Source organism: Leucoraja erinacea, chromosome 14 (assembly GCF_028641065.1).
Source record: "Leucoraja erinacea ecotype New England chromosome 14, Leri_hhj_1, whole genome shotgun sequence".
Taxonomy (NCBI): Eukaryota; Metazoa; Chordata; class Chondrichthyes; order Rajiformes; family Rajidae; genus Leucoraja; species Leucoraja erinaceus.
Window position 1 is genome coordinate 42,597,844 of NC_073390.1, and position 16,153 is coordinate 42,613,996.

The 16,153-nt window shown below is 40.9% G+C and overlaps 1 protein-coding gene across 1 annotated transcript in view; it reads right to left on the reverse strand.

Moving 5' to 3' along the window:
- LOC129703644 (inactive N-acetylated-alpha-linked acidic dipeptidase-like protein 2) overlaps nt 1-16,153 on the reverse strand; it is a 289,914-nt gene that overhangs the window by 58,129 nt on the left and 215,632 nt on the right. The gene's annotated exons all lie outside the window — the stretch shown is intronic.

The window sequence follows — 16,153 nt, forward strand, 5'->3', positions numbered from 1 at the left end:
GAAAGCAGAAACAAATGGCGTCTTTGTCAGTACAAGTAGGTATGTTACAAAACCTACCTGAATCGTGGCTGAGCATCTGCCCGACCGCGTGTCCGCGATTTTGGCGCTGTTTAGAGGGGGCAGGTTTAAAACGCGATTTTTACTAGGCTTTTCCAATCGAAAATGTTCAGCCTAGTAAATCATTAACGGAAAATCGCTGAAAGACCCCGTCGCAAAAGGTATTATTAGTTTTTATGGCCTTGTATAATATTTATAGTAGTTTAAAAATCACTATCTCACTCCGCAACCTCTCGCAGCCCCAGGGTTTTATAAAGCAAACAATTAAAGGTATGTACCTTATTTTTACATTAAATGGGGCTTGTTAATAACCCTGTATATAAAGTTTTCTATAGCGAGTAGTTCATTTTGGGCTCTTTATATCCCGCAGTATTTTTCTGGGCACTTGAGGGCACAAATACAGCACAATGTGAACGTTCTAAACCAGCGCGTTCACAGGAACCCACTAGAAAGCCGATTTAAATTGACTTTAATTTACAGCACATGAACACTAAATTCCTTCCATTTGGCCTATAAATTGATGTAAATGAGATTTAAAAATCATATTTTATTGTGAATTATTTGTGAATATTATTTGGACACTTGGGCTATTTAAAAATGTTAATCATTTATTAAGAAATCGATAGATGTTTAGAGCTAGTAATTGAAGTTTGAAATTAGCTACAATTGGGTAACTAACTAATTATATGCTTTAATTTCAGGTCATCCAAGTAAGATTATTTTATATTTGTTTCAGAATGCTTCAATCTATGATAACTGAAAATTTCATTCAGTTCTCTTAATTTTTAAGAAGGTTATGGGCTTTTGATTGTCCACGATCACAGCTTTTTTGTTATGTCCATAGAAAATCAATAGGGAACAAGATGCTAATTTCCGAGTATGAAAATGGCCATAAATTTTTTATTACTTGAGATATGAAAGTGAATTAGGTGTCAAATTAAACTTATTGTTATGCTTTATCTGATGGGATAAATTGCAGACTTGATTTTTTAAATCTCAAAATTTTGTAACATTGCTAGTACAAGGAATATCAGCACAACGGGTCGTGCGGTACTTGAACGACTGGGTTTGGCTTCAATGCCATTACGGAGCTTGTGGAATAAACATAAACAAAAGATAAGACACCAGCTGAAGACCTCAATTACTTCTTAAAATGGACTGGGAATAGCAGAGAGGAAAAGTGGGGCCGGGAAGGATAGACACTGTTTGCCACTTATTGTGGGAGCCGTGGGTGGTGACCATTTGGCACTGGTGAAGTTATTTTGGGGATGATGTCAGGATGGTGGGAGCTGTAGCTGGCTGGCATCAATCAATACAATTTAAGTGCAAGCTATTCTGGTCAGTATAGTTTAATTACATCTTGGATGTAGAAGTAGATCCATCATGGACTTCCTCCTTGCAAGATTAGCTTTGCCGAACGTGTTCTCCAATGCTTTGCAGGAATTCAATACCCACATTTGAACACAAAGGAACTAGTTCAGCAATGGGACCCGGAAACTTATTTTATTGCATTAATATGGCAACTGAGGGTATCTTGCTCATAACGAGTGTGCATTCTTTTCTTGTCATGCTAGAAGCTAAGCAGGGCATTTCCAGCCCAATAAACGAAGGAGAAGGGTTCCCCTCTTGACTAATGGTATTATGCACTATCATCTGTCAGTAACCTATTTAAGTCCACTAGAACCAAATGTGTACAGATAAGTGCATCTGGTGTCCAACACTCTCACTAGCATTTCATATTTGCAACTAAAAACAAATTAAACTTTTTAGCCTGGTATCCAAACATGTCCTACATGACCGTACAAGATAGTTAAATGCATGAAAAAATTAACCTGAAATATTTATCACAATTACTAGAATATGACAAAAGAACATAGATTCATGTTTGTTTAAGATTTATTAAGGATTGACATGAAGGTGTTGTTCACAGTATGGATTTCCATTTAAAGTGATGAAACAAAAATAATCTTTTCGGAACAATTAAATGCTCCAGTATAGATTGTATCGTCCTCTCAGACAGATAATCAAGATGACCCATCACTAACTTCTCCTAACTGTTCAGCTGGAAAATAGTGACTTAAAATGGATTGGCTTTAGATTCCAGAATCTGGCCAAAATCCTTTTTGAGTTGTTCACTCTCCATATATTTCATTCCTTTGACTTCCATGTGAGGAGTTTGAGGCAGAGGAAAGCATTCTTGTACTACTCTATGAGACATCTGAAAATGATATTGGGAGGGTATAATGTGATGAATTCCTAAGCATATATTTTATTTTGTGGATCGTTAACAATTAAATGTCTGGATGTGATTTAGACAATAAACAATAGGTGCAGGAGTAGGCCATTCGGCCCTTCGAGCCAGCACCCCCATTCAATGTGATCATGGCTGATCATCCCCAATCAGTACCCCGTTCCTGCCTTCTCCCCATATCCCCTGACTGCTATATTTAAGAGCCCTACCTAGCTCTCTCTTGAAAATATCCAGAGAACCTGCCTCCACCGCCCTCTGAGGCAGAGAATTCCACACTCACAACACTCTGTGCGAAAAAGTGTTTCCTCGTCTCCGTTCTAAATGGCTTACTCCTTATTCTTAAACTGTGGCCCCTGGTACTGGACTCCCCCAACATCGGGAACATGTTTCCTGCCTCTAGCGTGTCTCAATGAGATACCCTCTCATCCTTCTAAACTCCAGAGTGTACGAGCCCAGCTGCTTCCATTCTCTCAGCATATGACAGTCCCGCCGTCCCGGGAATTAACCTTGTAGCCTTATCACCATGCACAACATGTTTTATCCATAAGACATCCAGATTGAAGTGTTGGTCAACTGAAATGTCGAATTGATTCTATGATTTAACATCTGTAAGATCAACTAACATTGCATACGCAAAGCATTAGTTCAGTTTATATTTTGTGATCTACGACTACATGTTAAATTTCTCATTTTACACGGGATGACCATATATTCTCTTGTTTACTGGTACGATAGTAAAGAAATGTATTAACTACCGTATAAATGAAAGGTGTCCTGGAATTCATCAACAAGATTGATCACAACACCTTGTGTTATTTCAAATATTATATATACAGCAGTAGGATGTCTTAATGTTACGGGATAAACAATGGAAAACATTATTAAACACAAACTCTCCAGACAGCACTGCAGGATGTCCACAAATCTCGCAGCAATGAATTATCCCATGACACACTCCACAGTGGCTTTCATTGTGCTTGCTGGTACTTTTCTAAAGTCCAGACCGACATGAAAAACAATGAATAAAAAGCAACCTCATCCCATCACCTCGACCAATCCACCATCTCTCTGCTGGTGGGCACAGTGAATTGGTTCAAGAACGAAAATGTCATGAGGCATTTCATTTGGATCTATTGATGAGATCTTCGTATGCAGTGCCATCAGGAGATGCAGTGCCATCACACAATATCTGAACGTTCATGGTCGCTTCCAGATGACGAGAAGCCCTGGCTTGGCATGGGGAGCTCTGAACATCAGACCTGTGAAGTCTATCGCTGCCATACAACTTGGGAGAATACGCCCTCCTGGTTATAGTCCTGTGTACCCTCCTCCTTCGGTTTCTAACATTGATATTTTAAAAGGAGAATCAGGCTTTGGTGTTTATTAAGTCGAATGCATGAGCTAAAAATCAACTGAGTTGCCTTCTGTTTATTTGCATTGATGAGCCACTGCACAATTTTCTACTGTCAATAGTGAAATATCTATATAATTAAAGTCTCATATTGACCACTTCCTGTCTGCGTTGTATATTGATTATATTGGGGGGGGGGGGGGGGGGGGGAGGACTACAAAACCCTGGATTCCTGGATATGACAGTCACTTTTGCAAGATCGTGAGGGAGAGGCCACAACTCATTCCAAGCTGTGAATCAACTGAACTGTGAGTCTGCAATGTACTTGCAATAAATGATTTGTTAGCCCTTAAGGACAATGCAATGAGTTGTTTGGCTTGCCCTGTTCTTGAGACTGCAATGCAAAATGGGAATGAAATGACAATGCCATGAGTTGTTTGGCCTACCCTGTGCTTGAAACAGAAATGCAAAATGGAAATGGAAATGAAATGAAATGAGTTGTTTGGCCTGACTGAAACCATTAATTTTAGCCCACATGGCCCCTGTTAGCCAAGAAACCAGTCCCTTTTGCCCAAAATGCCTGTATTAGCCCAGGAGGAGCATTTTGGCCAAAATGCTCCACCCTCTCCCCCTTCTCTCTCATAGTCTCTCACCTGTTTTGGGTAGAATTTCTGGCAGTTTCTGAGCTGCCAGCCCACCAGGCCCGAATGACTGAGCTGCCAGCTAAGACTCCATTCAGCCCACAATGTCCATACTAGCCCTCTGGAAACCAGTTATTTTGGCCCACAACACCCATACTAGCGCTCCAGAAAGCCCCCCCCCCTCCCCAACTGGCCACCAATATTGGAATTGGTGGAGAGGTGTAATATTGCGTTGGCGGACCAGCCCTCCCGTGTGAACATGGGACCCAACGGGTCCCACTTTGTCTAGTATATATTTAAAACCCCAGTGCAAGCTATATTTTTGTTTCCACGTTCTCAGCATTCCATTGTGCAAGTATTTTGACTTGAAACCTGACTACATTCAGCAGTTTTACAAATGCCTCCCTTTGGTTCAATCTCCTTTTCATCTAGGACTTGGCATGCACATACAGTCTTTCTTTGTATCTAATTCATCATCATACCCAACACTGCTGAGGAACCCTTGTGAATGCATGCCCTTGCTGCAGAAGAGCACAACTAATGGATGGAAATTGCCAAAATTCTCTGAGGGCTTTTGAGTTACATTTTATAGTAACCTTAAAGTAATTTTTATGTATAAGATGAATTGCCTTTAACTTCAATTTGACTCAGTGAGTTCTGAAAGACATTGTTAGCCCTCAGATTAGTTACTTTAGCCTGTTTTCTTATAATTGATGAGAATAACATCTGTTTATTTTAGTTTCGAGATACAGCACGGAAACAGGCCCTTCAGCCCACCAGGTCCGAGCCAACCAGCGATCCCCGCACATTAGCACTATCCTACTCCCACTAGGGACAATTTTTACATTTACCAAGCCAATTAACCTACAAACCTGTACGTCTTTGGAGTGTGGGAGGAAACCGGAGATCCCGGAGAAAACCCACGCAGGTCACAGGGAGAACGTACAAACTCCATACAGACAGCACCCGTAGTCGGGATCGAACCCGGGTCTCCGGCGCTGCATTTGCTGTAAGGCAGCAACTCTACCGCTGCGCCACCGTGACCGCCCATCTGTTCTTAACTGTATTTTTAAATGATGAGTTATTAAACAACTAAAGGAAATTGAAATGGAATCAGTCAACTATCAGTTGAGTAGAGTTCACCATTTTAGTTGCGGGTACACCACATAGTTATATGTTCATTTACAAAGAATAACACGGCTTAAGTTGTTAACAAACTATATTTGAAGCAGAACCAATTAATCAGCAAAGTAATGAAATTGTGTTCGTATTTATAAATATAGTCTACAACCTGGAACGAAGGACATTTGAACAGATGTGGCCCAGAATTAAATAAGCTTTATTTGAAGAGCAGAGGCTAGAGATTTTACACTTTCGTGAGGTGGAATTCCTCAGCAGACATGTTTGTGATAGTAATTCAGAGTGGAACACAGATCCATCATGTTTATGTTGCATGAATATTGCTTCTTCTGCCTGCCACACATAGACTAGGCAGGGGGTAGATGGCATGTCTGTGGGTGTCCCCAAGGAATTATATGGTGTGTTGTGGGTTTTCCCACGAGTCTTGAAATCCCATTAAATACATCCTTACCAAAGATATGTTTGCTTGCAATAAGCAATGAATGCTAAGCTTTCCGGTTTGGACTGAGTTCTAGAGAAAGCTCAGGCAGACCTTTATACCTGCAGGCTGACTTGGACTCTGATCACACTCAAAAGCCCAGGCTTTTGGCAGGAATGGTGGATTTAATAATGTCATAATTGCCTTTCATCTGCACATCCAACTGAAATGGCCTCACCAATAGAAAATAATTAGTAACTTTCAGCAAATAATTGTATATCCTTAACCAACCTTTGCAGAAAATTGACAAATTCTGTAGTGCTATTTACCCAGCTGATTAACTCCAAAATCAAAACCCAAATGGTCAGAAATATCAGTCATGCACAGTGCACCATACATGATCACAACAGTTAATGGTGCATCTGTGGACATAACTTCTGTAGTAAACCTGGCATATCAATAACATAGTTTAGTTTAGTTTATTCTCACATGTACCGGGGGTAAAGTGAAAAGCTTTTTAGTTTAGAGATACAGCGTGGAAACATGCTCTTCGTTCCACCGAATCTGTACCGACCAGCAATTCCCGCACACTAGCTCTATCCTATACACTAGGGACAATTTACAATCCTTACCGATGTCAATTAATCTGCAAACCTGTACGGCTTTGGAGCGTGGGAGGAAACTAGAGCACCCAGGGAAAACCTATGCGGTCACGGGGAGAACGTACAAACACCGTACAGCCAGCACCCGTAGTCGGGATCGAACCCGGGTTTCCAGCACTGAAAGGCAGCAACTCTACCGCAGCGCCACCTTGCCGCTGCACACTTTTGTTGCATGTTAACCAGTCAGCGGAAAGATAACACATGATTACAATCGAGCCACCCACAGTGTACAGAGTAATTCAGTGTACAGCATAACTGATACATGTTGGCAGTAGTTGCTGGTACATCTATGTATATCCATAGTTATTGAGAAAAACTGGCATATTGATAACTGATGGGCATAACCAAAACAAACAAGCTGTACATGTCGTGGTGCTCTCGAGTTTCAGGCAATGACCCAGAGACACTTATCATTCATGGAGAAATGACTCTTTATTTAATGGCCTCAGAGGCACTCGTGCTGGTTGCTCCTTCCCCCGGAGATGCGCTGTGTTCATCTGGAACAGCAGCCGTGCCAGGCTCCATCTCTGTGGCAACGTCATGGTGCCCACTGCCATGATGATTGATGATGTGGATGGGTGCCACCGTAACACCTGCATGCACACAACTCTCCCGGGCAGGTAATCCCTGCAATATGGCATGGGTTCAGCTTTGCAGCAAATGTACTGCTAAAACAGAGTCCCAGGGGACACGGAGGTAATACTGTTTACTGCTGGCAATATAAAACGGGGATCTTGCCACATTTTTCATTTTTCTGTAGGAACTAAACTGCAAACATCTATCATCACGGTAGAGTATTAGCTTGACAAATGTGTTCTCTATAGTTTTTCCAGTCGGTGACCCTCTTAACAAGGACAAAAAATAAAGCTGAGACGTGGGTGCAGCTTTTCACTGGTGAATATTAAAAATGATTTGGATCAGAGCATATCTGCATTTTAACAACTCCAGGTCGGTCTTCATTCTTGCTCAATTCAGTTGGAACTTTAATGGTTTATCCTGTTCAAACACTGGATTGAAGCTCAGTGTACTTTGATTTTGTGCCAAGATTCTTGTTCAGAAAAAAAGAATGTAGGCTCTATTTTAAACTTGGACCAACATTCTTTGCCTCTGTTAGTCCCACACTGTTAATTAATTGATGCATTTATCTGCAAGCTAAATATGTTGATCCTCTGTAATTACTGTTTGGTACATCCTATTGAGAATTGGTTCTTTTGTATAATCTCATTGCCAATTTATTCCAAAATACTGTTTTAGATTTTATATACAATCTCTGTGTGAATGTTCAGAAGAAATCCTACAATGCAGTTTCTGAGGTTTGTCTATCTGAAGCCTACATCTGCCACTGATTGGCCCATTATTGAAGCACAGCAAATATTTTTCAGCAATAATGCACAATACTAAGAGATAAAGAATAACATGTTGGGATTACTAAAACAATATTTACAATATTTTTATATTATGTTAATATTGCATTGCAAAACTTGCTTAATGATGCAAGCACATGTTTAATTTTCTAAACTACATAATCCATTTTGAGTGAAATGGAGTATAAAAACATATTTTGTCCTACCTAATTTTTGCATGCATTTCCCTTCATCTGTGAAATTACATTATGGACATTTATTTTTAATTGTGTTCTTTAATTGACTGGTTTTCTATTTCTGATTTGTGAGTGAGACGTTAAGAAACAATAGACACATTTTAACAAACAAATTTTGTGATGATGACAGAATTGATTCTGGTGAAAATACTTTTTTTCCTCATTCACTTGTACCTTGACAAGAGTGCATTTTAACCTATCAATACAGTTGGTATTTGTTTCTTTCATGACTTTCATAACCAATTTGGCCGTGAAAATGTGGATGGATCAAACACACTGCAGAGCACTTTTAAAGAGATGCGAAAATCACAATTTAAAAATGAAATTCGAAAATAAAAAGTGCAATATGCTCAGCATTGTTTATATATTTGCAACATTTTACAGGACAAGACTATCTTGTCTGTAGCTATTAAATGGCAAACTGTTATCATTTCAACATTTAAAATTAAAATTTAAACTGAAGGATAATCAATATTTTAAATATATACAGATATGTGACTTTATGAAGAAATATACACATAGATTTCAAACTATATTTTTAGACCCTTTAGAAGAAGCAATGAATATTAAGGCTGATTCACAAAAACTAATATCATACTTTTATAATAATATATTAAATAGAGAATTACCCTCAACAGAAGCACTAAGAGAAGATTGGGAACATGAGCTAATGATAAAGATCTCGAAGGATAGATGGGAAAAGTATCTGATGAACACACATAATTGTTCTATTAATGCAAGACATAATTTAATTCAATTCAAATTATTACATAGACTATATTATTCAAAAACGAGGTTGAATAAATTTTATCCAAACGTCTCTCCCAGATGCGATAAATGTTTGTTTCAAAACGCTAATATAACACATTCATTTGTAGGATGTACAAAGTTGAATAAATTTTGGAGCGATATATTTGATATATTTACAAAGCTTTTCAAGTCCACAATAGAACCTAAAACGGAATGGATTATATTTGGAATAATAGTAGAAGATATCAATTTAAATAAAGACCAAAACGTTTTTTTTAATTATGGGTTAATAATTGGAAAGAAATTGATACTTAAATTTTGGAAAAATACAACCATACCAACTGTTAAAATGTGGATTAGGAATATGATGGACATAGCACGCCTTGAAGAAATGAGACTCCGACTAATAGATAAATATGACCAATTCTTAAGGAGTTGGTCTCCTTTCATCGACTTTTTGGAATCATGTGATGCAGCGGTACCGTAAAGATTGCTGATTTCAGTTCATGCCGTGGATATATCTACATCTCCGAATAAAGATTTGAAAAATTCTCTTTTAAGGGGCCTTCTATTTTTACTTTCCATTTTTTCTTTTTTTTTTATATACACACTTCACGTTCTTCTATTCTTTACCATCTATTTTTCCTCTTTTTCCCCTTTCTATTGTTTTCTTTTTCTTGTCTTGCTTACTTCCTTCTCAAAACATAAAACTAGAGGTTGTACATAGAATGGATTACGGTATGACATAGTTGGCACCTAAAATTAGGTTCCACTGTACTGTTTTGTACTGTATTAACTTCTAATAAAATAAACAAAAATAAAAACAAAAAAAATGGCAATTAGGCAATGATATCAAGCGATTTTGGTTATAGGGGTTGAAACATCACAAAGTGTTTTGAGTCTTAAATACAAAAACATGTAGATAACTCTATGGGAAGCACAGATAGCTCTGGAGCATGAAGAAGAGTCCCGGTCTAAAACATCACCTATCCATGTTCTCGAGAGATACTGTGTCCCTTTTTGTAAATCAGCATCTACAGCTCATGGTTTCCAGCTCTAAAAGATGTGTCATTTTTCTGAGATATTTTCAGGCAGCACCAAACAATATACACATGAACCAACAAGACCTGCAGCGATGTCTCACTCATTTACACATTCTTCACTATTTTCTTCCACAAGAGGGATGAGGAATTAAATTAATTTAATAACATTTATAACCGTAACATTTATAACTTTGACTGGTTCGCTGGGTTTAATTTTCTCTCCAGTTTTCATGACTGTACTGATGTTATTTTCTTTATCCTGGAGACTCAACATCTGCTGATGTAGCATGCAGCTGCCGACTCTCTGAAACTCTGCTTTCATTCATGTTGTTTCAATTCTTCTTCAATAACTGCAGGATTCATTTCAGGAGGCCATTCGCACTGCCAATCCTCCTCTATTCATCCGTCTATCTTGTGCTGAGATAAAGTGGTCCACATAAATTGCTGGATCCCTCATTAACTCTTATGAGATCTTTCTTGGAGCGGTGTCTTTCCACAATCTGATGGCTTATTTCCTCCTCTGCAACCTGATAGCTGTTCTCAGCACATGAATATTATGGCATAATACAAATCTCTTCACAACATTATTTCAACTCTCCTTCTATTTCACCCTCCAAATTTAGATGAACCAGACCCAGAGACCCTATCAGTCTTCTGTTCATCAGATGACTGAAGCCGTCTGTTCATCAGCAGTGTGTCCTGTCAAGGAGTATGAGGTCCGCCCATATCTCAGTTGATGTTTCACTGTAGTTGCTTCTTTCACCATATACATTGATTTCTCAGTTTCTCTGTTTGAGGCCAGATCATAAGGAGATATGAAGTGACGTACGATTCCTGTTCATTCCACAAATTGTTCAAATTGCCGATCACTTTTCAGTACAGCCTCCTCAGGAAGAACTTGTGAAAATGAATGTGAGTCCTTCCATGGTGCCATGGTGGTTCACGACTCTCAATTCTTTATTCGATCTGTTTCAAATGACAATTCCACGTTTGTCGTGGTTCATTCTGTGGCCGCATTCTCCAATCTTGACAGTCGCATTTGCCTGCTTCCAGCACTACTGCTCTCAGCCCCTTTCCTGCCATCCAGAGCAAAAATAGTCCTTACATTCCACCCCAGCATCCTCCACAATCTTCATCAATTTCCACCATCTTCAAGGATATTCTGCCGTGACACTTTTACATTTTGACTGCTCCACTGCAAATCGTCCCATTCCCCTTTATTTGTTCTCAATAGATCACTTCCTCCTTAACTCCCTCCTTCTCTCTTCCATCCTCTCAAACCCCCCTTCTTCTCTCAACACTTTGCCATGCAAATGCAGAATGTGCAACATCTGTCCTTTTATCTCTTTCCTCATCATTCAGAAATTAAAACAATCCTTCCAGCTGAAGGAGCATTTCACTTGCTCTTCTTCCAATTTAATGGATTGCATATGGTCTTCATGACATGGTCTCTTCAAGTTCAAGTTCACATTAATTGTCACATGCACCAACTACGGCACAGTGATATTTGAGTTACCATACAGCCATACAAGTAAAAATAACACAATACACAATAGAACAGTACGTCATCGAGTGGCACCACCCGCGGCAGTCTTGCTAGCAGTTCGTCCGTTCTTTCACCTTTTTTGCTATTTTTTGTCTAAAAGTATGTTTTCGGAGGTTTCTTAAGGGCCTGTCCCACTTACGTGTCTTTGGCACGCAAATGATGCGACATTGTGGTCGCGTTGAGGCACCCGGGCATCGCATGGCCGTGCGGGGCCGGTCCCATTTAGAAGCGCGGAGGGGTGTGTAGTTGTGAGCAACATCGCGCGGGACTCCGAAATTCTTATAGTGAACAAAATCTTCACGCGCCAGCGTCCTGTCGCGGAACTGACGGCCAAAGTGGGACAGGCCCAAGACCCTGGAGCGACGCAACGTCTCACCTTCAACAGCTGCAGAAGCAGGCAAACGATCGCCGAACTCGGCCTGGGGCTCACGGCCGTTGCGGTGCGGATCCGCCCCCACTTCTACTCCCAGAGCGGGGCGAAGAAAATTGAAGATAGACACAAAGTGCAGAAGTAAATCAGCGGAACCAGCAGCATCTCTGGAGAGAAGGAATGGGTGATGTTTCAGGTCAAGACCCTTCTTTCAGACTGAAGAAGAGTCTCGACACGAAACGTCACCCATTGCTTCTCTCCAGAGATGCTGCCGGTCCCGCTGAGTTACTCCAGCTTTGTGTCCATCTTCAAATGACGTCACGCGCTTCAGACGGCTGTGCGTACGCATGGAATCACGCCCGACCTTCGCGGGATCATCGCGGCTCAACTCAGTTCTGATGTAAAACCATCTTCCTGTTACAATAACTCATTTTCATCTCTTCATATTGATGCTCAATGAACTGCTGAGTATTTTCAGTATTCATTTTCATTTCAAATTACCAGAAACTATCTGCATCACACAATTCCAGCTTTAGTTTTTTTTTCTTGTCAAATGCTCTCAACCATCACCTCTGTTTGCACTGCACCAGACTGGTTCAACTATGACAAACAATCGTCGTCCTCTCTTTGACCACATCAATGACAGCATTTGAGTCACAAGGACATTCTTGGCCTCTAAACGGTTGTAAACATACCCTTTGATCTCTACACCTCTTTGAAGCTTCAAACATGCTTTTATTTCTCACTTTTCCAGCTATGTTGGCACGTCATCAAACCGAAACACTAGTTCTGCTTCTCTCTCCTGCTACCTGATCTGTTGAGAACTTGCTATTTTTAGTTCATTTCCAACACCCGCAGGCGTTTTGCTGTCCGTTCCTACAAATTTCTTTGCTGGACCAACAGATAAAGGTACGAGTCTTCTTCTTACCTATGGCGTGCACAGCCTAAAGTTGTTGGACAACTTGTTCTATTTGATTTTATTTGATTGTGCACGCCGGGTTGATTGCATTCGTCGAAACAGGGCAGACCACGTGAAGGTTGCAATGCATACAATTCCATTGATGCGGATAAATGGTATTGTTTACCTTTCATGGATCATTTGTGGGTCGGCTTGTCGGTCCCATAAGGCCAGACAGTTGTGTTTGCTTTGAACTCCCCAACAAGGAATGGTGCCTAAACAGCACATGCATTTCTAATGAATACATTGTGTTGTTTGAAATCTGTAACGCCTCCTCCTCCTCCACCTCTTGAACATCATTACACATGGTGTGAATCCCAGCCTGGTTCATATTAGGCGTAATGAACATGTAAAACCCCTGTACCATTGTACGAGTTAATTCAAGAGTTCTCCAGAGTTTTCCCTGATTCAAACTCGGAGATTTACAATAATGGCCGCTCGTGAATACTTGGGGCTCTCGTGGACATTTTTCAACATGTTAAAAAATCTTCACGAGTCTTCCCGAGCTTACCGCGTTTCCCGGGTACCTGCCGTTAGCGTTAAGAGCCACTAAGAGACGTCCCCGAGCTCCGACGTACCGCTACGTACATTCTACGTGCTTACCACGAGTTTGATTTTTTTTTTAACTCAGGAGGGCTCTTGAATGAACTTGTACAGTGGGACAGGGCTTTAAAGCTTATGAGTCTTAACCCCAGTCAACAGATATTGTCTGAGAAGCTTATCCAGACAATATGAGCAATAGTATGAGCTGAGCAGTAGCTTTCACAAGAAATATATTCTTCTAATTCATTTTTAATTATTTGAATCAATCTTTCCTAATAGAATTAGTCTATTTGAGAAGTTTGAGGTTAACAGCTTCATTTTTTTTAGCATTCTGAGTATTGCATCTGTGCATGGGCTTTCAGTCTCACCTGACCGCCTTCTGGTTTGGTGTGGTTGTAGCTTTTGGCACATTGCTGAATCTCTTGATGTACATATCTCTGCCCATAATTGAGCAGTCAGCAGCTCAGTCCAAGAAACTGATCATTACTTATAATTTTGAAATTGATGCATTTTTCATTGTTGCCGCTGATGCCTTTAAAACTGTTTGAGATTCATCCTTCATGGTGTTTCTCAGCTTCAGTATTGAATAAACGGCGATCACGATGGTGCAGCGGTAGAGTTGCTGCCTTGCAGCGAATGCAGCACCGGAGACCCGGGTTCGAAGCCGACTACGGGTGCTGTCTATACGGAGTTTGTACGTTCTCCCCATGACCCGCGTGGGTTTTCTCCGAAATCTTCGGTTTCCTCCCACACTCCAAAGACGTACAGGTTTGTAGGTTAATTGGCTTGGTAAATGTAAAAATTGTCCCTAGTAGGTGTAAGATAGTGTTAGTGTGCGGGGATCGCTGGTCGGCGCGGACCCGGTGGGCCGAAGGGCCTGTTACCGCGCTGTATCTCTAAACTAAACTGAACCTTTTTCTTCTTTCTTGTGTTATTGTCTTTACATCAAAAACCCACTTAATTGACATCTTGCTTACCATTCTTGGTCTAGTGGTGTTAAAGAGGCTTTGGGAGAGGCACATAGCTGCAGGGAATCGAGGGAGGTCGATCATGTACAGGCAGATATGATCAGTTTAAGCTGGCATCATGTTCGGCACAAATATTGTGCGCCAATCCTGTGTCGTACTATGTTCAATGTTCTCGGTTCCAAACTTGCATAAACTTAAACTAGATATTGGGATTGCTATTGGTTTATTACTGTCACATGTACAGAGATTCGGTTAAAACCAACAGAGCTGTGCCCTTCAGTCACTGCCGAGAAGAAGCTCAGCCAGTCGTCTTATTTTCCAGTGTAGACGGAGGACGAAACAAAAGGCATCTCTGATTGTGGAGTAGCAACTGGTCGAGATTATTGATTCTCCAGTGCTGCTTCATATTCATTGCAACGGTAGATTGGTAGATCATAAAGACTTTCAAATATTTTTCTATTTACACCTGAAGCATAAGTCATTGCATTACATGGAAACATAGAACTGTGAACTCAGTGAAGTTTGTGTTTGTCATGGAGAGATGGGGGTTCAAATTTAATACAATAGATAGAATCACACAGTAAATTATTCATGTGGACAAAAAATAAATTACTTTTTGTTATTCTATAAAAAGTGCCCTTTTTTCTTGAAGATCTGAGAGACCTACCAATTCAAACAAAAAATATGTTCGTAATAATATTATTGTTGAGTCTAATGACACCAGTGAAATAAAGCCAACAACATTAATGCAATAATACATTATAGTCCTACACTGAAATGTGAAATAGGAAGCTAATTAAAAGAGGTTGCATCAAGTCAATCCTTGATTATCTGTTTGACTTTGTCTCATGTTGAGCATGCAATATCAAACATCATCAACATTAGTAAAGAGATCCAATTGGTCTTTCAAACTGCATGGCCAATTGCACCTGTCGCCGCTGGTCAATTGTGAGTTTGCTAAACGTGGTAACACTACCACAGCTTGTCGTTCACTCATATGTTTCTATTTCTTGTCCTGACACTTTTGAGCTTGGAGGCAGTGACAGCTACATCAATGCATTACTAATAATAATAATAATAAATTTTATTTATAGGGCGCCTTTCAGACATCTCAAGACAACCTTACATAGATTAACAGGAATATAAACATAATCAGAATAAAATAAATAATAAAGGCATCACAGAAACACAAATTAAAAACAGAATTCAGTCCAAAAACAAAAAATCAAAAACATAATGTGAAGAGAGAGCAGCGGCAGCTAAAGCGCGCCAGCGTCCACTCTCCCTTCACGGCAGCCATCTTGGACAAAGACTAACAGGATTACCATACAGACAAAAAATCATCCCCCCAACAATGGATACCATTGTGGGGGAAGGCACAATGTCCAGTCCCCAACCCCAAGTTCACCCCAAAGTCAGGCCTATTAAGGCCACTGCAATTGCCTCTACGGAGGCCCGATGTTCCTGGCCGTTCTCACCGGGTGCTGTTGCCCCGTGTCGGGAGAGTCCTCTCAGCGGCTGGGCCACCTGGAACGGCCGCTTTCTAGCTGGAGACCGCGGCTTCCGAAGCCGACAAGGCCGCGCTGGTTTGGAGCTCCCAGGCTCCTGATGTTGAAATCGGCGCCGGCTGCTCCGCTCCGCAGACCAGCAGCTCGGAGGTGTTGAACACGGCGGTCACAGCTCACCGGAGCTCCAGCGCGTCGATCCAGCGCGGCGACCCAGGCAAGGCATCGCCCGCTCCGCTCCACGATAGCGCTCCAGCGCTGTCCCGCCACCGAGGCCGAGGTGCTGGGCGGTCCCCGCCAGGAAACGGCGCTCCAAGCCCGCTGGTAGGCCACAAGGGCGGGTCGACGGG